The sequence below is a fragment of the Phyllostomus hastatus genome, unplaced genomic scaffold (assembly GCF_019186645.2).
Source record: "Phyllostomus hastatus isolate PE091 unplaced genomic scaffold, TTU_PhHast_1.1 phas_contig_29, whole genome shotgun sequence".
In the NCBI taxonomy this organism is placed as follows: domain Eukaryota; kingdom Metazoa; phylum Chordata; class Mammalia; order Chiroptera; family Phyllostomidae; genus Phyllostomus; species Phyllostomus hastatus.
In genome coordinates, this window is record NW_025333835.1 from 14,513,502 (window position 1) to 14,540,974 (window position 27,473).

A 27,473-nucleotide genomic window follows, 5' to 3' on the forward strand; every position below is an offset into this window, starting at 1 on the left:
AAGAGAGGGGTAAAGTTATAGTACAGGCGGCCTACTGCTTAATATCTCTTAATTAGGGAAAAAAAGGATTCACAGTGTTGTCCATCACCTTAACAATGAGAAAGAAAACTGAAAGGGTTGGACCATGCTTAGGAAGTGTAGGGAAATTCTATTCCTTTGCCTTCTTTTTCTATTCTTATTTGGAAGAAGAAAAGCCCAAGGGATGAGTCTGACAAAAGATACACCACACAAAATGATCTTTGCAAGACCTGTTAGGATAAGCAGAAGCATTCAGAGACAAAGTTGGATGCCAAGGTTTTAAGGTTATAGCTGAATAAATGAGTGAGTCTTATGCTGTTCAAGGGCCTTACAATGCAGATGCAAAATCTCTAGGGGAAAATTGTAACCATCCGGAGGCTGGGCAGCAAAGTAAGACAAACATAAGTGGGGAGTTTCAAAATGGAAGAAATTGGATTTTTATCATAAAAGGCTCACACATATAAACCTATCATTAAGGTGAGGGGAAGTACAGGAGAGGAAAAAATAAGTAGATGCTTTTTACTTTCATGACTAGATTCTTTCTCAGCATGTGGATGAGCAAAAAGGAAAAAGGACTCATGGACATGGACAACAGTGTGGTGATTCCTGGGAGGAGAGGGTATAAGGGAACTAAATGGTAATAGAAAAAATACAATAAGGATTGAATAAAAATAAAAAAAATGCAAAAAACAACTAAAAAACCCTACTTTGATTTACACTGTTACAAAGAAGGTAACAGCATCCTGGAAAACAAGCACAGGGGATTAAAGAACTTCTTTTGTTGAGTAAATGCAGATGTGAAAGCTGTTTCAGGTTCTATGTTATGGTGCCGGCCACAGATTTTTCAGCCCTTTCAAACCTTGTTGTGCACATTACAATTTTTTTTATAAAATGAAGCCAAAATACCATCTAACTAGTGGGATATATACATGGATGTGTGATGTAATCCCAAATAGAGAATTCCTGAAGTTAGAGATCTATACCTTATAAATTTGTTTTTCTTCACTAGTTTTATAGACACTAATAATAATGTGTTTATTAAAATGAGTAAAGACTTTATTTCTACATGACTACCACATAATTGGCAAAATTTTTCTTATTAAATGACTAAAATTTAGTGTTAAATATTAAGTTAGTAATGGTATCACTTAAATTATTTTGTAACTTACTATTGCTTTAAAAGAATTTATTAAATTATTTACTAAATAAATTTGATAAACTTACTATGTAAAATATATTTATGTATCAGTTAAGAGTTTTGCAGTCCAGTGATTAAAAGCCTTGCTGTAGTTGTTTATGCAAATCCAGAGTTTCATTGGCTCCTATTAGTGAAAGTCCAAGCATAGACAGCCTCCTGCTTGGCTTTCTTGGTACATATATTCTCTGACAACCTAATCATCCATGTATTTATCAATATATTAACAAATTATCTAATAGTTACTGAGCAATTATGAGATTCCTGACACTGTTTTCAGATCCTTATATGTTATGACTAATGCTTAAAACAATCCTCTAAGGTAGGTTTCTTTTCAGTAGATTAGCTAGCATTTTAAGTAAAGCAGTCTGATCCCACAGCCCATCTCACCAAAAATGTCTGAGAGTAAATAAGCAATAACAATTCTTGGAAAGTAGTTCTATATATGTGTCAGCTACACATGGAGCACATAATGAAGGTTAGAGTTTTTATATAAGAATATACATCTTTTCTGCCTAGAGATTCTCTTCTACAAGAAAGTTACTATCTTTGCTTCTATTTGAAGAAGACTGAGAACTTGTCCAGTCATCTAGATCTGAATCTTTCCCCTAAGAGGCTGTACTCTAGGATTTTAGATGTTGACTGAGTATTCCTCATTTCCCATAAGTTTTAACTTGAACCAATAGGTTGGGGAGGAGAGAGATGGGGGACTTTCTAGGATTCTCATGGCAGCAAAACTCGTCTCCTGAAGTGACACTGGGTTCTGGGTAGGGTTGCTCAGTTAACTTTGAGTATCAGATAAGCAACAAATTTGTCTTTTAGTATAACTATTTCCCATAAATCATTTGGAACAAAATTATACTAAGAAATGTTCAATGTTTACCAGAAATTTAAATTTAATTGGGTGTTCTGTATTTTATCTGGCAATGCTAGTACAGGAAACATCTTAATTAAGCATCCTTTTAAGGCATGTTTACCAACCTTGTAAAGAGAAAGCATGTGAAGGGGTTGATGGTGAGCTCTTGATCTTCAATTATTTTTCTCCAGCTAATTTGGATGGTACAGTTAACTACCCTTAAAAGACTATCCAATCATTCCTTAAGTTTTATACAGCATTATTTTAAAATAAACACTTTAAAAGCACAAACTCTAATTTGCTTAAAATTATCCAAAGACTGCTGTTGCCTAGAGAACAGTCCCTAATCTGGGACTTAAATCCTTTTACAATCTCTTCTTAGTATACACTTTATTCCTCTGCTTTCCCTTTGATGCCACACAAGTTCGAGCTCCGTGAAATTGTTTTATATTTCCTAAACAATAACATTTGACTGGTGGTGTGCCTTCTTCTCTCTGCCTTAACTGTCCATTTCTCCCTCATGCACAATCCTTTTATCCTTCACAATGATTGATGTAGGCAAATCTTGTGGTCTATACTCATCTGTTTTTGATATTATACAAAATTTGCATTCCTGTTTCTACAACTAGCTTGTGAAATGCTCAAGATCAGGTACTGTGTCTTCATATTTTCAATATTTTCTAGAATATAAAACATGAGTTTCCAGATGCTAGGCATTCAGTGAATGAATAAGTGAAATAATAGTTTAATTATCTTAATCCTGCCAAGAAACATCTGGATATATCAGAAAGTAGAAAACATTTCTTCCCTCCATTTCTTAAATCTTACTATTATGTCCATAGTGTTCATAATTCAAAATGAAAGCAGAAGACACAATGAAATACACAGATGTTTAATTATTATATACACTTTTTGTGATACAAATTGCCATTTTTTGAGAAACAAGCTAAGTAGAATACCTGCATATTTTCAGTAGGACAGAAAGCAAATAGAAAAAACATCAGTCTCACATCATCACGATCACCTGTTCAGTATTGGGCAGACAGGGCCTCTGAGTATTTATTATTAATAAATGTTTTTTGAATACATTAAATAAAGACCTTGGCATATGGCACATAATTCACAATAAATCATTCTCCATTTCCAGTTTACAACTATTTAAATATGTCTACCCCACCTGCAGTTGTGAAGTTAGTAGGCAGGTTTTTGATGGACAACACAGTTGTGCAGAAATTTTTTTTTAAATTATATTGAACTAGGCATGATTGAGCTGGGCATGAGTTACAGTTACAATCTGCATATTAAAATATCACAGGAGAACTATACATGAAAAGATAGTAAAAAGGACTGACATATGATTTTTATACTGCTTTAATAGAAAATAGAGAGGACCATCAACTTAAAACACCAGGGAAAAAGAAATTATATTGTGTATATTGTCTTAGTGATTTTAATATTGTTAAAATTGAAACTATTACAATAAATTGCTCATGAATCATTTTTCCATTTGAGGAAAGGCTAGAAAGTTAAAATAGCAGAAAGGATAAAACTTTGCTTTAAACAAGAGATTTTTTTTCTAGTTAAATATCAAAGACTAATTGTCACTAAATATTTTCAGAAACTGAATGATTAATTTAATACAAAGTTTAAAATTATTTTTGCTGATTGGAGGTCAAGATAAGGGGAAATAAATACAAATTTAAAAAGTAAAATGATCACATCACATTATACATGTTTTCACTAAAAGTTTTGAAGACAATAAAGCACTATAAATTTTATATCAAATTAAATTCAATGTTTTTTAAATAGACTTTACTTTTTAGAACAGTTTAAGGTTCATGGCAAAACTGAATGGGAAGCAGAGTTCCCATGCGCTCCCTGCCCCTACTCATGGATAGACTTGCCCGTTACCACCGTCAGACCAGAGTGGTGCACTTGTTACACTTAATGAACTGACATTGACAAGTCATTATTCTCCAAAAACCATAGTTTATATGAGGTTTCACTCATGGTGTTCTATACACCATAGATTTTGATAAATGTAAATGATGCATATACATTACTATTGTATCATACAAAGTAGTTTCATTACCCTAAAAATCCTCTGTATTCCCCTTATTCATCCCTGTCTTCCCCAGCCCCTGGCAACCACTGATCATTTTGCTTTCTTCATTTTTTGGGCTTTTACAATATATCATTTAATTGGAATTATAAAGTATCTAGTCTTTGAAACTAATGTAGTAATTTTACTTAGTAATATTCATTTAAGTTTACTCCATGTCTTTTTATGGCTTGATAGCTCATTTCATTTTAGTGTGGGATAATATTCTATTATCTAGATGTACAACAGTTTACATATCCTTTCATTTTCTGAAGGACATCTTGGTGTTTCCAGGTTTTGGGAATTATGAGTAAAACTGCTATAAACATTCATGTGCAGGGTATCAGGTGGTGTCAGTCTTTCCATTTTGTTTTTTTCCTTCAATATTGTGTTTGCTATTCTGGTTATTTTGCTTCTCTATATAAACTTTAGAATCAATTTGTTGATATCCACAAAATAACTTACTGATAGTTTTATTGAAATATATATTTATAGATTTTGATTCTGATGGATCTATAGATCAATTTGGAAAGAACTGACATCTTGACAATACTGAGTCTTCTCATCCATGAACATGAATTATCCCTTCATTAATTTAGTTTTTTATTTCTCTCATCAGAGATATGTAATTTTTCTCATATAGCTCAGAAAATGTACAGAGGGATGCAAATTTCAATTTAGGAAGTGCCAGTGTAAATGGTATTTTTTTAATTTCAAATTTCAGTTGTTGATAGGCAAAATTTTAAGTAAAAGACAAATTGCCTTTAAGGACAAATTTATTAATACACATAGACAATTTGGAATGTAGTCATGTGTTGCTTAATGATGAAGATACACTCTGAGAAATGCATCAGTAGGTGATTTTATCCTTGTATGGACATCATAGAGTGCACTCAACCCAAACCTACATGGTACTTTTATATGCCTGGAAATGCAGTAGGTTTGTCTACACCAGCATCACACAGACATGTAACATATTGCACTATGACCTTAGAGCAGCTACCATATCACTAGGCAACAGGAACTTTTTCAGCTCCATTTTAATCTTATGGGACCCTCATTATATCTGTGGTCTGTTGTTGAACAAAACCTTCTTATGTGACACATGACTGTACTAGCACAATGGGAGAAAATGCAAAACCATACCTACACTCATCCCCAGGCATACAAGAGCATTTCACACATACAGTTTGATGACATCATCCTTTTTTCATTCTCCAATACTTCTATAATCTGGCCTTCAGATCTTGACTCATTCCTGTCAAAACGTCATGGTCACCATTATAATTATTCCTTTAGACATTTCATTACTCTTCTACCTCTCCCTCTTTGTTGTCCTTACTTGACAAAAACCAAACTTTGGCTGAACTCAGCATGATTGCTTTATACATGTTTGCCACAGGAGCTAAGTATGTTTGGAAAATATTTCAAATAGGGCTGAATATTTCTACTTTAAATTCAAATCACAAACTCAAATAATTAAACCACAATGCCCTGCTGTCTAACTATGTTTGTTTAGCAATTTAACTGTCTCAGAAATATGTGCCCTTTCATCTCTCTTCAAACCTAATTTTTCCAAATTCCTTATTAGCTCACATGGAAAAAAATTGAAGATATGACAAGAGGTTTCTTAACTTTCCTACCAAAATTTATGGAGGTTTACAGGGACCATTTTTTCCAATCATATTTAATGACCATTTAGTCTATGCAGGCATAAGGGACTCTGGATAAAAGTTTAAAGTGTTATGCCTTCAGGAAATTCACATTCAGTAGTGGAGATTGATGAAAAATAACATATTAAAGGTAAATTGTATGGTTTGTAGAAGTTAATAATTGCTACGAAATAGTGCAGAACAAACAAATGTGAAATAGGAAGAGAGGCATCAGAATAATCAATGTTGGGACAGATTATAATTTTAAATACAGTAGTTAAAATAGGTCTCATTTAAAAGACGACTTGAATTAAGTGTTTTGGGATGTGAAAGAGTTTGCCAAGCAGCTATTTGGATGAAAAGTTGAGGGAATAGCTAGGAAAAAGGCCTCAAGACAGGAACATGAAGTCATGTTTCCTGAGCAGCACAGAGCCCTTTAAGCAGCAACAAACTGAAGGGGTTGTGAAAGATGAGGTCAGATGAGTAGCAAATGTCAGATCATGTAGGGCCACTGTAAGAAATGTGTCTTTTAGCATCTTTTCATATGTCTGTTGGACATCTGCATGTTGTCTTTGGAGAAATGTCTATTCAGGTCCTTTGCCCTTTTTTGGAATAATATTAATATTATTCACTTAATTTTACTTTTTAACATTTTTTAAAAATTATTTTATTGTTGTTCAATTACAGTTGTCTGCATTTTCTCCCCACCCTTCCCCACCACCCCATCCAAATCCACCTCCCTCCCTTGCTTCCACCCTCCCCCTTGGTTTTGTCCATGTGTCCTTTATAGTAGTTCCTGAAAGCCCTTCTCCGCACTGCTCCGTCCCTCCTCCCCTCTGGCTATTGTTAGATTGTCCTCAATTTCAGTGACTCTGGTTATACTTTGTTTTTTTCTTTTGTTGATTATGTTTCAGTTAAAGGTGAGATCATATGGTATTTGTCCTTCACTGCCTGGCTTATTTCACTCAGCATAATGCTCTCTAGTTCCATCCATGCTGTCGCAAAGGGTAGGAGCTCCTTCTTTCTCTCTGCTGCATAGAATTCCATTGTGTAAATGTACCATAGTTTTTTGATCCACTCATTTGCTGATGGGCACTTAGGTTGCTTGTTTCTTTGGTGTTGAGTTTTATAAGCCCTTTATAAATTTTGGATATTAACCCCTTATCAGATGTATTAGCAAATATGTTCTCCTGTTCAGTTTGCTGTCTTTTTATTTTGTTGATGGTTTTCTTCTCTGTGCAAAAACTTTTAGTTTGATGTAGTCCCATTTGTTTATTTTTCCTTTTGTTTCCCTTGTCTGAGCAGATATATCAGAAAAATAATGCTACAAGCAATGTCTGAGATTTTGCTGCCTATATTTTCATGTAGGCTTTTTATGGTTTTGGGTCTCACATTTAAGTCTTTAATTCATTTTTTAGTTCATTCTTGTGTGTGGCATAAGAAGGTGGTCCAGTTTCATTTTTCTGCCAATGTATCTGTCCAATTTTCCCAACATCATTTATTGAGCAATCTTTAGCCCATGGTATGTGCTTACTTCCTCTGTCAAACAGTAATTGACTATAAAGGCATGAGTATCAAGTGGAAAATAGTCCACTTTTTCTCTGTATTTGTCTATGTGGGATATTTTACTTTTGGGGGAGTTATAGACATTTTTATTTTTCTATTTTAGCTATTTGTTTATTTCTGGAGATTTCCTTCCTTGGTGAGGTGCTAGACTCTACCTCCAGAATCTTTTCATTTCTTGTGCCCATAAATAAGAAGCTCAAGGATGCCCAAATTCAAAGAAACTTTAAAGCAAAATCTTTGTCCTCACTTAGCTTCCTGTTTGGGCTTTCTTTTTGTTTTAGGGACCTACAGCCTTCTTTCTTTAATATCAGCTCAACTGCCAGGTTCAATATTTTATCTAGCATTTGATTATTTTATTTACAGATGTTGCTAAGAATATTTATAATGTCATCTTTCCAAAATGGAAATTCTTTACATTTTTTAAAGTTTATTTATTTATTTATCTATTTATTTATTTATTTATTTTTAGACAAAGGGCACGGGAGGGAGAAAGAGAAGGAGTGAAACATCAATGTGTGGTTGCCTCTCACATGCCCCCTATTAGGGACCTGGCCTATAACCCAGGCTTGTGCCCTGACTGGGAATGAACCAGTGACTCTTTGGTTCACAGGCTGGCACTCAATCCACTAAACCACACTAGCCAGGGTTACAGTTTATCTTAATAGCATCATAACCTACAAGTATGTCATCTACTTTTTATTTTAGTTGTTATTGGCCTTTGCCCACACCCAGTGCAATGAGGTTAGCAACCTTTCTGGCTTCTGTTCTATGCACATAGTACTTCCAGAAAATAGTTTAGTGCCTTGTACTGAGTAAATATAGAATTTATATTTATGTTAAAATATATGTAAATGATTGATTGTATTTCACCTAATCATTTGAATGATTTATTCAATTCAATAATTCATTGAAATACAATCAATCATTTACATATATTTTATTAAATGATTGACTATATAATTTTATAAGCTTCTTTTTCACTTCCTAATTTTTTCCTACTCATAAAATTATTCATTAGAACAACTTTATTGCTACATAAAAGGTATACCAGAATAGTTTAATCCATGCTTATATTGTAGGAGAATTAAATGGTTTCATTTAAAAAATTTTTTAAAAATATTCCTGACATGAAAATAATGGCTTATAATGAATTTTCTATATTTTCTTAGGTCTTCAGATATTTTCCCATAAGTAAAATTATTAAGTCAAAATAATTGAAACCACTTTTAAGCTGTTCATATGTATTGTAAAATTGCATTTCAGAAATAATACAACTTCCATAACAGTGTGTTTGTAACAGGTATAATAATATTTGTTCCCTCATTTTCTCATCAGCATCTTTGGCTTTGCTGTGTAAATCTCAGATTGTGTGTAGTAACAGAAGTTTCCTCTGTTTATGGGAATGGGTGTTTAGAAATGCTAACAAGGAAAGTATTTCCCGAAATTTGAAAACAGAGAAAACCACACATTTATATTTCACACATTTAACAAACACTTATTTTACAGCATTCACCATTTTAGGCATTGTTGGAGAAGTGTTTCATTTTAAGAATGAAAACAATAAAGGGCATTGACCATATACAAATAATAGCACTTAATATTTGTTGAAAATGTACTGTGTTATAAATGCTTTTCATTCATTTTCTAATTTTAAACTCCACCCACTTAAAATGTTGGGGTAAGGGGCACTACTTCCTACTTCTAACTTTTCCTTTCTTGTGCAGGGACATCTCTTTTGTGATTTTCCTCTCTGTGGCTCTTTTACTCTCTTGCCACCAGGGCAGATGTAGTTACCTACCTCTCTGCTTGGTGAAGTTGGACACACTTGGGTTGGATGGCTCTTTCAGAGGAGTGAGGTCCTAGTACACAGCATGTGTTCATTGCTGTACACTTTATAAGGTCAGGCTTGCATGATGGATAAATCTGTCTAATACTGCAGTGCCATGTCAGAAGGTCCATCCACTTGCTCATAGTCAGAAATCATAATCATGAAGATAAATCTTAAAAATACTATGTGAGATGTTTTAGTCTCCATATGGTGACTTTTTTATTTCTCCACTGATTCAGAGTTCGAGTAAGAAAGTGTGTGTTATTTATTGAGCTGTCCTCCCACTACCAATAATAAGTTCTAATTTTAGCTTTGTTTGAGAGTTTAAAAACCTAGCTTACTGTGGTTCATTGCTTGTGAGACCAGGTAATTAATGAAACCAAAGTTTGCAGCCATCTTCTTCCTAATAAGAAAGCCCATGCTTGTAACCAGTTCAAATACCATTTCTCAGAAAAAAAAATGCAGTTAAAGAGCAAGTTAGATGCACAGACTGGACAAATAGATGGAATGACCAATGACTATCTTAGTGACCTGCAATCATGGCTATTTCCAGGCTTTTGGAAATAAAAATCTTGTTCAGTTTAGGCACATCAAAGTATACTTTAATGACTTACAAATTATTTACATATCTTAAAGTCCCAATTGCATATCTGACAAGAAATGCATCTTTTTAATTATTAACCACTAATTCTGTTTCTATGATATAGGTCAGATAAGTTATAAGTACAGCCATGTCACAGCATTCATTACCTCTTGATTTGATCAGAGGTCTGTGTGTGTGTGTGTGTGTGTGTTTCAGTAGAAAGGAAGTTATCTTGGGAATACCAAATTGTTCAGAGCATTGGAAAAGAATTTCCTCAATGCTTAGTGTGAAAATACTTATTTTTCACAGGAGTATTTATTGCGATGCACTATGTCAAACAGCCCTATCATATCTACTCATCTGTGTAATTTGCATGTAGATAACAGAAGAGAGGATCTCCCATTTCAAAAGTTCTGTGAGTCTTGGATGACCTTAGGCTTATGCTAAAAATTTTATTTCTAGTTTTAAAAATGTCTCTTTTCACCCAGGCACACCTTGATTTACCACAGGAGGCAGTCTTTGGAAGATACATTTTTAATCAGAAAGCCCCAGTATATATATTTTTAATATCTTGTTTAATAAAACATTGACTTTAGAATCTATAATTTGAGGTTTCATCATTTCAAATTTTCATTTTAATTACTATCTAGTTACTATTCTTCCTACTCTGAATTCATTAATCTTCTCTTAACTCCTTCATTACAACTTAGACAGTTTAAGAACAGGCCAAAGTTTCCAAACCGATGTTTGGTTCTATTTTAACTTTAAGATAGGCATTAACTTTCTCATGTTTCTGACAGATTCTGTTATATAAATATTAAATATGGACAGACAATACATATGTTATTAAAACAAATTTTCTACCTTCTGGTGAAGAGTTTTGTTTGGAAAGCATTTATATGTTCTGCCATCTGATAATGTGAAAAAAATGTGAAATCATTTTCATAGCTTAGTACAACTTCATGAAGCAACTTGCTGTAATGGAAAATATGTGGGCTCTGTAGTCATGGACAACTAGGTTCAAATCCATGCTTCTTAGATGTGTGATCTTGGGAAAGTTGCTTAACTTTGTTAATCTGCACATTCATCAATCCTAAGAGTGGTGATGATTATGCCTGCTTTGTAAAACTTCACAGGACTTCTAGACACTCTACATTAAATGTTCGGCATCTAGTTATTGCTCAATAAATTAAAGCAGTTTTTATTCATGAATTTTTATTTGGATAAAATGATGAAATAACATAAACATATCTTTTAAAGGCTTTGAGATGTCATATACTCAGTACTTTTAGGAGGGTGTGTGTCTGAGGCAAGAGGAAGTGACAGAGGAGCGCATTAACACCTCCATTCTCTTTCTTCATTAATCCGAAGGCCTTTGCTGGTGTGTGGTTTTACTGATATCCGGGTGCTAAAGTTTCTCTCTGAAAGAAATGTTTGCATCATTTAGATAAATGCCGTGGGGTTTCTTAAGCTAATTCATTCTTCCTCTTTTGTGTTTTCTCTTTACTAACAATGTTAGACACTTTTCTACTTGACAATGATTTATGCATCTCAGTTTTTCAGATTTCTTGCTTTTGGTGATTGTATATCCCAAGGCACTTGTACATAATTTACTTCAATTTTGTCAAATACATGCAGACAAAAAGTGTATACTTGCAAGTGGAGATAAGCTAAGGCCAAAGAAAGAACTGAACCTTTTTTCCTTGTAGACACATGGAAGTGCTACAACTTTATGTTCTCCAGCAAGTAATTATAGAGAAAGTAAATGATCCTTCTGTGAAGTGTTTGAAACCTCTCTTGGTGTGAGAAGTTGCACTTGATTTGCAATAGCCTGGATATCATGCTTCTTCAAAATATTTTTAGTGTCTGGACTTGTTAGCATCAAAGATGTGGTACGACACAACACATTTAGGTTAACACATTTTTCTAATTTCTGCATGGGTAAATAATTCACTTTAATAAAATTAATAATACAATTGTTTACATTCAATTATGCATTGAAATAATTTTAATTTGTTTCTTATTTCTCACCTGTTTTAAAATTGTCTGTCATCATAGATTCTCATTCTTCATTCCTACATGTAATTCATGTAATTCAGTGTCACAAATGTCACAACATGCTTGATTTCTGAAGTTCTTCTATTACAAAATACTCTAAATTATTCATTTTTAAAAACAATAGAAGATCTGATTGTGTGCAAATGTAAACACTCTATATTTTATTCTATGGCTTATTTTTAAATTTAGGGAATTTAATTTATTATAAATTTTTAAGAAAATTTTATTAAATATTAAATTGATATATAAAACTTCATAAAATATATACAAGGCACAAAGAATAGATACAGCTTAGGAAACAAAATATAACTGTTAGCATTCAAGTCTTCACATACCTCTCAATTTTCTCCCCCCAGTCAATAGCACAAATCTACAGTGAACTTTTTATTAACTTCTATTTTATTATTTTAACATGAATTTTTAATTTACCCAATATATTTTACCCAATATATTTTGCTTATATTTTTTTTAACTTTACATTAAAGGAATCATGCTTACATGTTGATTTACAGTTATTTTTTCTTTCCTCAATGACATTTTTCTAGAGCTACCCATGTTTTTACACATAGTTTATTCTATCACCCTGTGCAAGGGCAACTTCCAGCAGAGAGTGGCTATTAATTTTGACTGTTACAGTAAGTTCCACTATATTAACATATAGTACCACAGCTTATTTACCCATTTTACTGTGAGGTTCATGGGAACTGTTTTCCATTTTTGGCTTGATTTGTTTTGTTTTTGCTATTATAACCAATGCTGTTGTGTATGAATATTTCCCTACTGATATGACTTATACAGGACTCTACATTCCATGTCTGTCTCTTACTTACTGTGCTAACCTCTCTTTTCCCTGTTTCCCCATTTCTATAATAAAAAAATAGTACTTAATTCATAGGACTATTATGGGGATCAACTGATATATATGATCATCAATACTAATATATATATATATTAGATTAGATATATATAGTGTTTGATAGTTCACTAAATGCTGTATTAGTATTGATGATCATGGTGATGATTTCTGTATCTTATGTACAAGAGGATATATGTTTTGGAGTGGAATTTGGAGGTTTAAATATATGAGGTACCTGAAACTCTACAATGACCAATTGTGAGTAGTCATTATTATCTATTCTTGCTTCTACCAATAGAGATGTCATTTTAGCTGAAGAAATGACTATCTACCTGGAGGCTGCATTCATAAACTCTTTGCAGCTATGTTAGAGCTATGTTCTTAACTGTAGAATGTCATAGGAAATAATGGATACCCTCCTTCTTCTTTGTCCTTACAAAGATTGATACATGTTTTTTATGTACCTTCCTCCTTTCCATATTTGGAAAATGATTTAAATGAGAGCCTTGAAGCTGATTATGAAAACCACACACTGAAGGCATCAGAACTGCTTTGCCAGCTTTGCTCTAACATCTTGAAGAAACATACTTCTCTTTTATTTTAGGCACTAATTTGGGGTCTCATTGTTCAGCAGCTAAGCCTGTAACCTAACTAATCCATATGAAGTTGACAGAAGGAGAAAGCAATCAAGCCTTGTTTTCAGATGTTTATGCAGGATTTGCTGGCATGGTTAGGCACAGTATCACAGCCCCATTTAGTGTGGCTGTGCGGATGGTGGAGAAGGAAGTCTTTGGAGGTCAGCAGGGTGTCTAGTAGTAAAGCTGTATGTAAACTGTGCTTAGAAGGAAAGATAATCAGAGGTAAAACTCAGGCAGTTAGTGACCATTACTTAACATTTGGTCAAATTTTTTCAAACGTAAAAGGAAAAATATTGGAGACTTGGAAAAGGGCATTGGGAGTTTAGAAGTGGGTGCATGGATCCCTTGGAATGTACTCACGTTGTGACAGCATTTGTTACCCACAAAATGCTTACCAAAAGGCATTTGTTGCAGAAGATATCAGTGATGCAGTGGACAAGGTGACTCATGATGCAAATACCAAGCAACATGCTCTATCATCCTAGCCCTTGCTCAATGGTCTCTTAAGCAAAGAGGCTATAGCATCAGGGTGGAGGTGATACCTGGATTTAGCAATGAGGGTTTTCCCTGGCTGAGGCTAGCTATTGCTCTTTCAGAGACCCCCCAGATTAGCAGAGATAAAACTGAGCCCAAATTATAGCCTCATATCCTGGGAGGACCATTCAATTGCTTGGTGAAAGACTGATTTCATTGTACTCCTTCCACAGTGGAGGAGGCAGTGATTTATCCTACCTGGAATAGACACTTCTTGTAATTGTGAACTTGCTTTCTCTGCCTGTCCTGCCTCTGCCAGAATCACTATCACTAAATGTTCTGAATTCCATATTTACTAAAACAGATTCTCTCACCACAGAATTTATCTCACAGTGAGATCAATGAGGCAATGGGATTTAGTGTTGTCACTATGGGCCCTGCCACCCACGAGCTGCTGAAATGTACAAAAGTGGGAGTCCTGACACCTCAGTTACAATGCCAGCTAGGAAAGATCACATTTTAAAAAATAAATACATGCTGTTATTTTCAAACACTTTGTATCTTACCTAATTTGATCTAATTATTTTATATCATCTATTGAGAAATTTATTTTTCTTTCATTTTTAATGAGCTGCATCACTACCATTAGTTTTTCTAAAATGAAATCAACACTTTTCCTGTATGAACCCATCTGCATTATACACTGCTTCATTATTTTATTTATTCATTTTATTATCTTCATTATACATTAATGGTTTCAATTTTCTAATTATTTCTTTTAAAATTAAGAGGTTTTGAGGGGAATTGGTATAATCTCCAAATGCTTCAGGCCAAAAAGGAATCAAAAGGGAAAGATGAATTTAATAGATATAAAAGAGGTTGGAATAGAAATATTGGTGAGCAGGGGTGATAAGATGAACACTTAGCCTAGGGTGATTTAGGTAACTGGGTAAATGTCATTTTCAGCAACAAGTTCAAGAAGAATGAATTTTGGTGGAAAGATAATGTATTCTACTATGTACATCCTGATTTTGGTGTATCTTTGAAATATTCAAAAAGAGGATTCCAATAAGCAAATGAGTAAACTGGTGTGGTATTTTTGGCTGATACATAGATTTGGGAACCAGTAGAAATAAAAACTCTGATGAGGAGTAAGGTCCTAAGAGAGAACATAAGATTGGGAAATAAAATTACATGGAACTCACAAATTTAAAACTAAAGGAAACTAGTTTGAAATAACTAGGTATTTTGCCACATACAGTGAAATGGGTAGCTTTATTCTTGCGCAGTTTTTTCTTTGTTTTAAAATGATAGAGAATTTATATCTTTATGTATTGAAGGGACAGACTTGGGAGAGAGAAAATTTGGAAACAGAACAGGGATATAATTCAGAAAGCAAGTCTCTGAGAAGAGAGTAAGAGAGACCTAGAGAGGTATTATAGGAAAACGCCTGAAAGAGGAGAGAAAAGTTTGCATTACTGAGGAGGAGGAAGTGATGCTATAAATAAAGCTGGTTGAGGGATGAGTGAGAATTTGATATGTACAGTTTTATTTTTGAGGTAAAAATGTGGAGTCATTTACTGAGAACAAAATGTGTTAATAATAGATATATCAGAAACCTTTGGATTAAAAGATTCTGCATAATTATGTATTTTTCAGCACCTTATCAGCTAAAGTGCAGGGGGGTACATCTTCCGTTTTCTTAACATATTCTGCTTCTTAAATAAGTAGCATAAAGAATAAACAATTTATCAACATGATAAATTGACCATAGTTGCTATCTGAGAGCAAAGGGGAACAAATCATACCAGTATCGGGGAAAATCACAATTTGAAATTTTGAATAAAGCTCATCTTATGGTTTGAATTCTTTGTAATTTGAAAACTATAGTTATAAGAACTGAAAAGGGTTGAATAAACAAAATTTTCTACACATTCATTTTGTTTTCAATTAAAATCATGTGAGGAGTGGAAAGAAGTTGTGCTGGACAAATCCTGCCTATCGTGAACAAAGGGTATCAATACATACGAAGGTCATCAGAGTTGTCTCAGGGATTGAGTTAATCAGTAAATGCTAATATTCAGCTACTGCACTAAGGTCATAACAGTTTTGAAGTATATTTGCTCCCAAACAATTTTCACCCAGAAACTATTTTTTAATTAAATGAAAATCAAAGAATTTTTTTCAGAGATAGATAATAGCATGGTAATTGGTGCAAAAGAAGGCAGAGCATATATAATTTTTTAAAACAACTATAATTTTCAAAATTCTACTTCAAAAATGATTTGTTATATAATTTAGATGAAATATATATATGTATATATTAATACAGACAATCTACAACAATTCATTCATATAGGCCAGTGAGGATTATAACTTCAAATTTTAAAACTTCTGAATTTGGAGGGATATTAAATCATTTCTGTTTATCCTGAAATGCCTAATATTAACTAAAGTTAATAATTAGCATACAGGGTAAAATGTCAAAAATTTGTTAGAGAGAGAATTGAAAATTGATAGTAGTATTGGAAAAACTTGGAAATAAGGTAGCAAGAAATGGGGAAAAAAGCATGTGAAAAAAAACTAAGTTGCAAGTGAATCTAGCATAATGGAAGGAATATTTGAGTTGCATTTAGAAAGGTTGAATTCACATCTTATTTTCTGCTAACTGTGTCCTTAACCATTTCACCATTTTGGACTTTCATTTGATCATTTGTATATTAGAGGAAATAATATTTGTCCTATTTTCCTCAAAGGACAGGTGCTAGGATCATGGATCAGTAATGAATGGTTGGTAAACTTGTCTCATCCCTCTGTGTGGTCTCTGGTGCTTTCCTAGAATTTTCCGTCAAACCAAGCAACTTGCTTCATCTGCACATCTGTAGGCTATAATGGACCCCTGCCCTGTACAGCAACAGCAATCAAAGCAAATTGAGTAAGGTTTCTTCTGATAGTTCTAATTGTGTATAGAAATAATCTCTCTTTGATCAGAGAAAACAACCCTATTATCCCATGGCCATTTTATAGTTGGATGCTTCTTGGGAGTAGATGTATATTTATTAAGGTGGGTTTCTATTTTCATTTAGCACATGGCAACTGTTCAGGTTTTCATTTTCTCTGTATGTCTAGCTGTGAACACTGCTTCATATTTATTTGGTTTTCTTATATCTATCGATAAAGCATCTCAAAATCTATCCTAAAATTTATTAAGAAATCCAAAAATCTATCCTAAAATCTATCTTCTGAACCTCTTGCCCTATAGGATACTTTACCAGTTTCCTTTATTTTTGTGGAATACAATAAGGCAAACACTGATCTAGACATGTTTTTTTAGAGAAACGCATGACTCTGATAGCAAGAAATCTAACAGGAATATTAATCCTTACATAAATTTTAGATTACTAAAACTATAATTAACAGTGTAATGTAAAATCTGAGAAAGGAATTGGGGTCTCCTGACTATCAATTACTAAATATTGTATGTATTTTATTATATATTTTGATCATATTAAATCAAAGATCAAAGAGGGGAAAATTCACAGTTGACATTTTCATTTCAATTTTTGTTCCTAGTCACTGTGTTTGTGTGTGTATATATCTGTCTATGTGCATATATATATATATATATACACACACACATGCTATTGTCAATCATATTATTTCTAAGTCAATTGTACATACAATATTTGAATGTTCTTTGAACTTACCAGTATACTTGATAGTAATTTCATAAATCAGTTCATGGAACATTTTTTGTTTAAAGAATATTTACCTGATTATACTGAAAAAAGTCTCTTTTCAGTAGGAATTCACACTTTGCAATCAGCCTTCAGCAGTATCAGCAGTCCTGTCAGCTCTCTGCTTGTTCTGAGCATCTCTGCATGGCCAAGCTGCTAGGTAGGTCATTTGTCACAGGACATAAAGGAGACAACTCACTAGTTTTGGAGTGGGAATTCAAACGTGCCAGCCTGTCAGTAATTCTTGCTGTAATTCCATCTTTGCATAATCAGGAAGGTTAGCTGCCAGCAGTCTGCTCATGTGCAAAAGTACAGCAACATCTTGGAGTTAGTTTTCCATGTACGCCGGTGAATTTTTTATGAGGGGTGTATGCTCTGATCAGCAAAACACAATCAAAGAAAAAACTAAATATTTCTTTTAAAAGTGAACAAGATATTTTACTTTTAAATTAAAACAGTAATAACAAGAGACTCTTCATTTTGAAAGACAGCTTTTTAGTGGAGAATTTTTTTGCAGTTCAAGACTGTTTGGGATTTTAAAAGAGCTGGTACTGGCAGGTCCCAGTGCAGATGTACTACTCAGTCCGTTTGACCTTCTCGTCACCCAAACTTGAAAAGTACATAAAAGCAGGAATTTACTGCTTTTAACACTTGGTGCTATAGTTGAATTTATTTCCTGTAAACAAGCTTCTTTTTCAAAATAATTTCAATATGTATAAAACCAATTAAATATACCTACTTTGAGACAGAATATTTTTCTGTCAAAATGTTTTATAGGAGATTATATAGCAAAAGTAAGGAATGTCCTTGGAGAAATCTGGAAAAAAAATAGCATGATACCAGCAGGTTCTTAAAAATAATATACAACCTATGATTACTTTTTTAATCTCAGTGCCAAATGCCATACATAACCTCTCAGCTATAATGCAATTCATAAAACTCAATCAATCAATCAAATGAAAACTAGATTCAACACACAAAACTGATTGGGATTGCTTACAATAAAAGCATCAGGATTTTAGCAAGTGCATTTTTTAAATGCACTTTTATTGAAATTACTTAGAGACTTACTTTTAAGAAAAAAACTCCAGAAACTCAAATTTTCGGATGTATTTTTAAGTCAAGATTAAAATGTTTCTGAAATGCAATAAAAATTAATTTAAAGTAAAAATGAAGAAAATGGGAACTACTGCTTTTTATTTTTATTGTTTTTTATTTATTTATGTTTTGTTTGTACTGTTATAGTTCCAATTATTTCCCCCTTTGCCTCCCCCCACCTCCAAAGTCAATCCCCACTGTGTTGTCCATGTCCATGGGTCCTTCATATAAGTTCCTTGACTAATCCCTTCACCTTCTTTTGAAGAGTTCTTATCTCCCTCTTCCCCTCTTCCTGCTGTCAGTCTGTTCTGTGATTCTATGCCTCTGGTTCTGTTTTGCTCATTAGATTCCTCTTATAAGTGAGATCTATGGTATTTGTCTTTCACTGAATGGCTTATTTCACTTAGCATGATAGTCCCTAATTCCATCCATACTGTCTCAAAAGGTAGGAATTTCTTCTTTTTTTCTGCTGCATAGTATTTCATTGTATAATGTACCAGATTTTTAATCCACTCATCTACTAATGAGCACTTACGCTGTTTCAGCTCTTGGCTATTGTAAATAGTGCTGCTATGAAAATAGGAGTGCATAAATTCTTTTGAATTGATGCTTTGGGATTCTTAGCATATATTCCCAGCAATGGAATAACTGGGTCAAAGGTAGTTCCACTTTTAATTTTTTGAGAAAATTCCATACTGTTTTCCAGTGTCTGTACCAGTCTTCGTTCCTACCAACAGTGCACTAGGCTTCCCTTTTCTCCACATCCTCACCAGCATTTGTTGTTTGTTAATTTATTAATGATTTTTATTTTTCATTCCTCCTCAAATAAATGTCACTACTTTGAAAGGTTGTAGTTTTTTTTGCTTGTTTGTTTTATTTTGCTTTATGACTCCTGGTCTTAAAGACTATGCAGACAAGTGAAGTCAAAATTGCTTTGTGTTTACATTATAATGGCTCCATCCCTATCTTCTCATATAGGTGGGAACTTTGTGACACCCAACAAACAATCATCATTACAGGTACATTCGAACTAAGGGAACAGCTTGCATGAATAAAGTTGTGTGCCGTTTGCTGTATCTATATAGAAACACTGTTGTCCTTCTCTCCTGTTCTGACCTGCCTTGTTACTATCTTATTCTTACAATCCAATTACAGAAACCCTTCCTTTGCCATTGTCAACAGTGGTCCCAATGTGAACAAGTCTTTGTCACAGGTTCTATCTTCTACTGCTCCCAAAGCCACAGGTATTCCATGAGCCAGAGCTGTGCTGGATATTGTGCTAGGCTGAAAGAATAGTCCTCCTTTTTGGTACTCACTTGTCGCCAGGGTTTCACAAAGGCTTTTATTAAAAATGAGTCCCATTAGGTCCTGGCTGGCATAGCTCAGTGGGTTGAGCGTGAGCTGTGAACCAATGTGTCGCAGGTTTGATTCCCAGCCAGGGTACATGCCTGGGTTGCAGGCCATGACCCCCAGCAACTGCACATTGATGTTGCTCTCTCTCTCTCTATCTCCCTCCCTTCCCTCTCTAAAAATAAATAAATAAAATCTTTTTTTAAAAATGAGCTCCATTAGTTTCTGGGAATACTTTTAGCTTAGAATCTGACATCTTATGAAAAAGAAAATGAATAGTTATATTTTGGCACTGACCCTCTTTCCATATGAGGAATAAATCCATAACATGGAAATCATACATACAGGCTGAGTAGAATATATATTTTTAATTACCCATTCCATCACCTTCTCACCTTCTTCAGTGTCCCCTGATGGCAATAAGTGTGCATGCATAGTGATATATGCAAGCAGATAGTATGAAAAGAGTACATTTATACACCCCATATGTCATGCCAGTGTAGCTAGAGAAAATAACATATTTTTATATATAATATAATATGTATTATACATTTGTTTAAAATATAATGCATATCATAATTATGCATATCATAACTATGTAATATATAATATATATTATATATATAAAGAAACATCTTCATAGACTTAAGTGAAAAAAATTAATAGCCTAACAAGGCAGGTGACTCTTCTCCAAGAACAGTAGCCCTTTACCAAGCCTGTGATTAGTATATTGTATAAAGAACTGTGTTCCCATAATATATTGCTATGTAGTAATGAATAATTGCCTATAATAATTTCTCCTTACCTTGTTTATGAAACTAAGCAAACAAGGATTTCTCATGACTATCTCATTAGAAGTAAGAATGAATTCTACAGAAGACACAGATAGCCCTTTGTTCAAGACCTATCTTGAACAAAGGATGTTGATACATATGAAGGTCATCAGAGTTGTCTCGGGGATTGAGTCAATCAGTAAATGCTAATATTCAGCTACTGTACTAAGGTCATAATAGTTTTGAAGCATATTTGCTTCCAAATAATTTTCACCCAGAAACTATTTTTTAATTAAATGAAAATCAAAGAATTTTTTTCAGAGATAGATGATAGCATGGTAATTGGTGCTAAAGAAGGCAGAGCATATATAATTTTTTAAAACAACTACAATTTTTAAAATTCTACTACTTCAAAAATGAATTGTGTTATGTAATTTTAGATGAAAAAATATATGTATATATTAATACAGACAATTTACAAAAATTCATTCATATAGGCCAGTGAGGATTATAACTTCAAATTTAAAAACTTCTGAATTTGGAGGGATATCAGATCATCTCTGTTTATCCTGAAATGTCTAATAACTAAAGTTAACAATTAGTATACAGAGTAAAATGTCAAAAATTTGTTATAAGATAGATTTCTTCTACTATTCTATCTTACTACAGATCTAGTTGCCAACCTTTATAAATGCAGGTTTGTTGAGTCAGTTAACAAATTTTATCATATCTGAAAATGTCTGTATGAAAGAGGGCTCAGAAAATAATACCTGAGATGGAAAAATGAATAAGTTAGCTGAGAAAGTAGTGAGACACCAAACTGAAACACAGCTGTGGGAACAAGAATGTGGAGCTCAGGATCAGAAAAAAGAAAGACAAGCACTGGGAGATGTGGACAGCATTCTTTGCCATCCACTGCTGTGTTTGAAACACTGAACAAAGGGTAGACATCCTCAGAGGATAACCAGGCCAGGCTTCCTTGCCTCCACTAGTGAATAGTATTGATATGTTGTGTCATTTTCCTAAGGTGGGCAGGGGATTCCCATAATTATTCTTTCATCTTGTATACTTAACTGAGTTGTTGAAAACTGAGTCTAGTATTTCCTCAAAGATATTTGAAAAGTTGGTGTGGCAGACAGGTCATAGGAGTGTGGAGCTAAAGTCGAGGTACCTTGTAAACATTGTATATTAAAACAAATGTAAACTTTCTTATTTTTCTGAGGTCTTATGTGGATATTAAAGAACCACAGGGTTGTTTATCTATTCAAAGTCTTAATTGTGGCCTTGTAAATCCTACTACTGTGTCTTTCAAATATATACAAAACTGCAGGCATCATCTAACTATTATCTTGATTTTTACTCTTCAACCTTTGCTTTGTTTCTTTCAAAGAAAATACTCTTTTCTTTGAAAGAGTATTTTTCACTCTTTTTCTTTGCTTCTTGCTTCTGACTGTTCTTCCAATCAGACCTTTAAATCTGAACCCAAAGGTAGACTACACTATATGAGATTTAAATTTTACAATTTGGCTGGTATACATGGTCTGTCCATAAGGTATCTAGCCATGTAATATGAAAAATAGAGACATTTATTGAAGAAGATGCAAGATATAAAACACATTGTACATAGGACAATGACCCCTCAATCCCCTTCAAAGTAGGCATGTTGGGACCTCACACAGTTCTCCCAGTTGTCGTCAGCTGCCCTGTCATATTTTCCTGACTCTCATCCATGTTCTGAAATCTCTTCCCTTTCAAAGGCGATTTTAGTTTTGGGAAAAGCCAGAAGTTGCAGGGCACTAAATCTGGTCTATAGTGGGGCTGAGTCACCTGGGTGGTTTGATGTTTTACTAAAAAACTCTGCATGAGTTGTGATGTATGAGTGGGGTGCTTTGTAATGATGAAGCTGCCAATCACCAGTTGTCCATAGTTGTAGCCTTCTGAATCATCCAAATAGTTTCCTTAGAGGAAGTCAAGCTTAATGCAAAATTTGATGCAGACCCATTGCCCTACTCACTCAGCCATTTTGAATGTGATGGCCACACAATATACATGCTCACTCAATGGCATCTACCACCCCCACTGACTAATATACAATGAAGTTTCATTGCTCATGCATGTGAATCCCAGTCCACTCTCTTTGGCTGCCAGGTTACATCAGTGTCATGCAAACCATTCATGTTATATTAGCAATTATTGGACAGAGCTCATGCTATGAATGTTTCCCAAAATTCTTATGGGAGATTATAATAGTATAATGAATTAATCATGTAAGGCTTAGTTATCCAATCCCAAACTCTGTTCATAGGGTAATCAAAGGACCCTTTTCTCAGTGAAGATGTGAGAATTATATTTGTGAAGGGAGCTCTAGCTTTTTTGTAGAGCTATGAGATGCATATTCTTTTAAGTTGTTGATGAAGAATTGGACCCATTGAACTAGGCTTTCTGAATTCCATGTGGATGAAGGAGTCTTGGAGTATTGGGGCCAAGTTATGGCTCTAAATCAGAAGACAAGGTGGACGAGATTATCATAATGGGCTGAAGTGCCAAAGTTGTAGTCAGATGGAAAAACTTACTGGTAAAAATTTTGGCACTAGCTAGTTGATCACAGTTGTTGCTGGAACTGAAATAAGTGAGTAATCTACTAAATAAAGCCTGACTTAATTTGTATCAGTGGAGAACTCTGGTTCAGTTGAACAGAGGTCTGAGTTAAATCACCACAATAACGAGTCCTTGCTTCTCACCTAAGTTAAGCTCTCTCTTGTATCCAGGATCCCATGATTGAAAAGGACAGACCCCAAATTTTATACTGTAAAATCATCCTTTTACTTTTCCTAAAGGGACATGTGAATATTAGGAGGGTAACTCTCCACTGGGGGAAATTAATGAAACTCTTTTGGTATCACTGCACATTGACTCTGAATTGACATCAACTGCGAAATATCCAAAAGGATTCTGTGACCCATTATTCAAAGTAGAAAAAAAGGAGGTCAGGTAACCAATGAAACCTGGGCTCAGGTCCATTTCATAGTGGGCCCCCAAAGATACCTCATAATATTTCCTCAGAGTTAGAATAAATATACTTAGTAACTAGCAAATCTTCACATTGGTTCCCTACCCCATGAACTGAAGGCTATTATGGTCAGAAGGGCCAAATGGAAGTCAAAAGAAATACATATATTTCCTAAAATATTAAACCAACAACAACACCATATCCTGGAGAAATTTAAGTGATTAGTACCATCATCAAGAACTTGAAAAACACAAGGACAGTAACTATAAATACCCCTTCATTTAACTCACCTGTTTAAGTGCATGAGGCAGATATCTTATAGAATGATGGAAGATCATCACAATTACATGGTGACTACAGCTGCTGTTTCAAGGATGGCTGTGTTGCTGGTACAAATCTATACATTTTTTGGCACATGATATTCAGCTTTTGTTTTAGTGAATTGTTTTAATCTACACATTTTAGTACAGACAATCAGAGGCTGTTTTCAGTGGAGTAGGACAACAGTATGCTTCAGTACATTTTTACTCTTCTACCTCTAGGTGTATCTACTCTCCAGCCCTGTTGTATTGAGTCTGTAGAGAACTTCATAGCTTATATATTTCATGAGATTATCATGCCATTCATTCTATTGATAAGATTCATGTATTGTCAAGAACTCTGCAGTCTGAGCTTTTATTCTTCTTAATTGCGACTGTTTCATGGATACTAGAAGACATGAAATTCTTAGACTAGAGATAAAAAACTTTATTACTCACAAAAAATGCAATAACCAAAGCTCCATCTTAATTTATTTCAATTCCCCATTTTCCCTGAAATCCCATGGAGGTAACACAGGGCACATGGGCTGTATTACAAGAGAAAAATGTTGAAGCAAATAGGTGCAAGCCTGCTCTTGGTATGTAGTAAGATGCTACCTCATTTCTCAAGGTTGTTTGTCATTATCATGCCAATTCATTCCACTGATGAAATTTGTGTATTGTCAAGAACTCTGCAGTCTGAGATTTTACCTGTTTAATACATGCAAGTTAGTCTGTAATAGATAGAACTCCAAGAAATCATCCTGGAAGGCATTAATCAGGCCTGTGCATTCATCACATACCGAGCAAGAATATGCAAGGGTAACCAATGTCCAAGGTAGATCCCCTCTTCCAACACTGATTCAATCTGATGATCAGCAAAAAGCAACAACTCTACACAGTTTAGTGAGACACATATGCCAGATGTAGCAAATGACTGCCCCCAAAATTCAGAGTCTACTACTCATATGAAATTCCCATGGATTCAGAGTTCTGGGATAAACCATTTATGATTTTGTAGCAAAGCTAGATCATCCTCTGTAGATGATTTTTCTTTTATAGAGAAACATCTTTGACTTACCACTGGGCCAGAGTAGAAAAGGAACACTTGACCATTGACTAACAAGTTACTGGTTGACCTGATCTGCCCACAATAACTGTGAGGCTTATCTGAATCCATAAATTTGAGAGGTATGCACAATAACACTTCACATCAAATGACTGGGTCTATGTAAAATCAGGTTCAAGCATGTCTTGAAGGCATGAAAAGGTATGAACATGTGGCCTGATGCCTACTCCTGCTACATTGCCTCCTCCTTTTCAGTCTGCCCCTACAGCCTCATAGGGAGTTCCCCATGAAAATTTTGCTAAGGTAATAAAAAAATAATTTGTTTTACAGATCATTCAATACAATAATGCTGGAACTACCTAGAAATAGATGAGTACAAAAATACAGCCCCACTCCAGGGTGTTTTTGAAGAGTAGAGATGAAGTAAGATCATGTTAGTGGCAGAATGCTAAGCAATGTATATGGGTATTTATTTTGTCTGGAATGAGAGATGTTTGCTTATGGATCTACATTGATTTATAGGCAGTGAAGAATAGTTTTGTTAAATGATTGGAGACTTTCGAATAACAAGTCTAGAAAATTGATGCAGTAGAGTCTGGAGTAAAGGTACATGAGAAGACTTCAACAAATGGGCAGAGAAAATAAAGGTATTAGTGTACCATATGAATGCTCACCAAAACATAAGTTCAGATTAGGGGTATTTGCAGAGATTTGTGAATAAGGTAACTATTTTTGTAAATGTTAGTCAGCTTCTGTTCTTACAAAAAGGTAACCATGTTGATTGATATATTATTCATAAGATCAGCAATATGTACTTATACTTCTAACATCTTATCTGGCAAAAGCCACTTATGAGTGACAAATCTTCTCTGAAATAGCATCATTCCTTGAGGATCAATCTGCCAACTCATGGCAGGTTGATTGGATTGGCACACCCCCCTCCCATTACAGGGATAGTGCTTTATTATAACTGGATTAACACTTAATGTTGTTATGGTCATTATCTGTCCACAATCTTTGGCAGAACTATATTCATATACTTAAAGAATGCTTTAATTGCATTTCACAGAGCACTGCATTTGAGCAAATTACTCATTTTATAACAAATGAAACATAACAAATTGGATCACATTCATGGAATTCACTTGTTTTACCATGTTTCCTATCATCCCAAAGAAGTTAGCCTGATAGAATAGTAAGATGACTTTTTAAGACAGGTAAGGTACCACTTGTTTTGTAATAACTTGAATAATTGGGTAACTTCTGTGAGATGTAATATATGCATTTGATCAGGGATTAACATGCGGTGCTGTTCCTTCCTAGTCAGTATTAACAGATCTGGGAATCAAGGATAGAAATGGAAATAGATTTTCTCTTTTGTGCCTCAGTAATCTGCTAACAAAAATTTTTGCTTCCAGTAGTTGTGTATTTGGGCTCTTCTGATTTAGCCATCTGAGTTCACAAGGGAGGAATTCCTCTGCTAGAAGTCACATCAATGGCTATGTTAACTTTGAAGTTAAAGTTACCAGTGAGCTACTTTGGGTTCCTCAGGTTAGTGAATCAATGAGCAAAGAAGGTGCCATTTTACTGGCTGTAGTGAATAATTCTGATTATCCTGGAGAAATTGAGCTACTACCAAAGATAGGGTTAATGCTGAACATGTATGCAATGGAGATGATTGCTGGAGGGATACTCAGTACTTCTTCAACAAGTGATAAAAGGCAATGGAAAACCACAACTACATTCAGGCAGGACTGCCAGTGGACCAGGGCATTCAGGAAAGAAAGTTGGATCGCCCTAATAGGCAAGAAGTTATGATGAGCAAAGTGCCTGCTGAGGGCAAAGGCTATGTGGAATGGGCAGTCTTGGAACATAGTTATACATCACATTTATGAACAAATGATCTGTTGTAGAACTGAGGACTATGATAGTTATAAATATTTCCTCCCATTCTGATATAAATCTGTTTGTAAATATACTGAGTAATTTTATTTCCCCCCTCTCAATCCTGTTATCTAACATAAAATGTATTAACCTCATATCTCAGTATTTAAGTATCAAAGGGTCACTGTGACTCAGCTAGAAAAGAACATTATCTAGTTGGATAGGTAAACTATTTTTTTTCAAAAGAGAGTTAGTATATTTTTGATTAGATAAGTGATATTTGTATAATTTTTAGGAGGACACATGGCTTTATGTTATTTTGACTGAAAAGTTAAGTGTGGTTAAAAGTGGTGCGTGAGGAGGCCAACTTGACAAGAGGTAGACTTTGGTGGCTTTCTATAATGTAACTATAGCCCAGTTAGAATTTA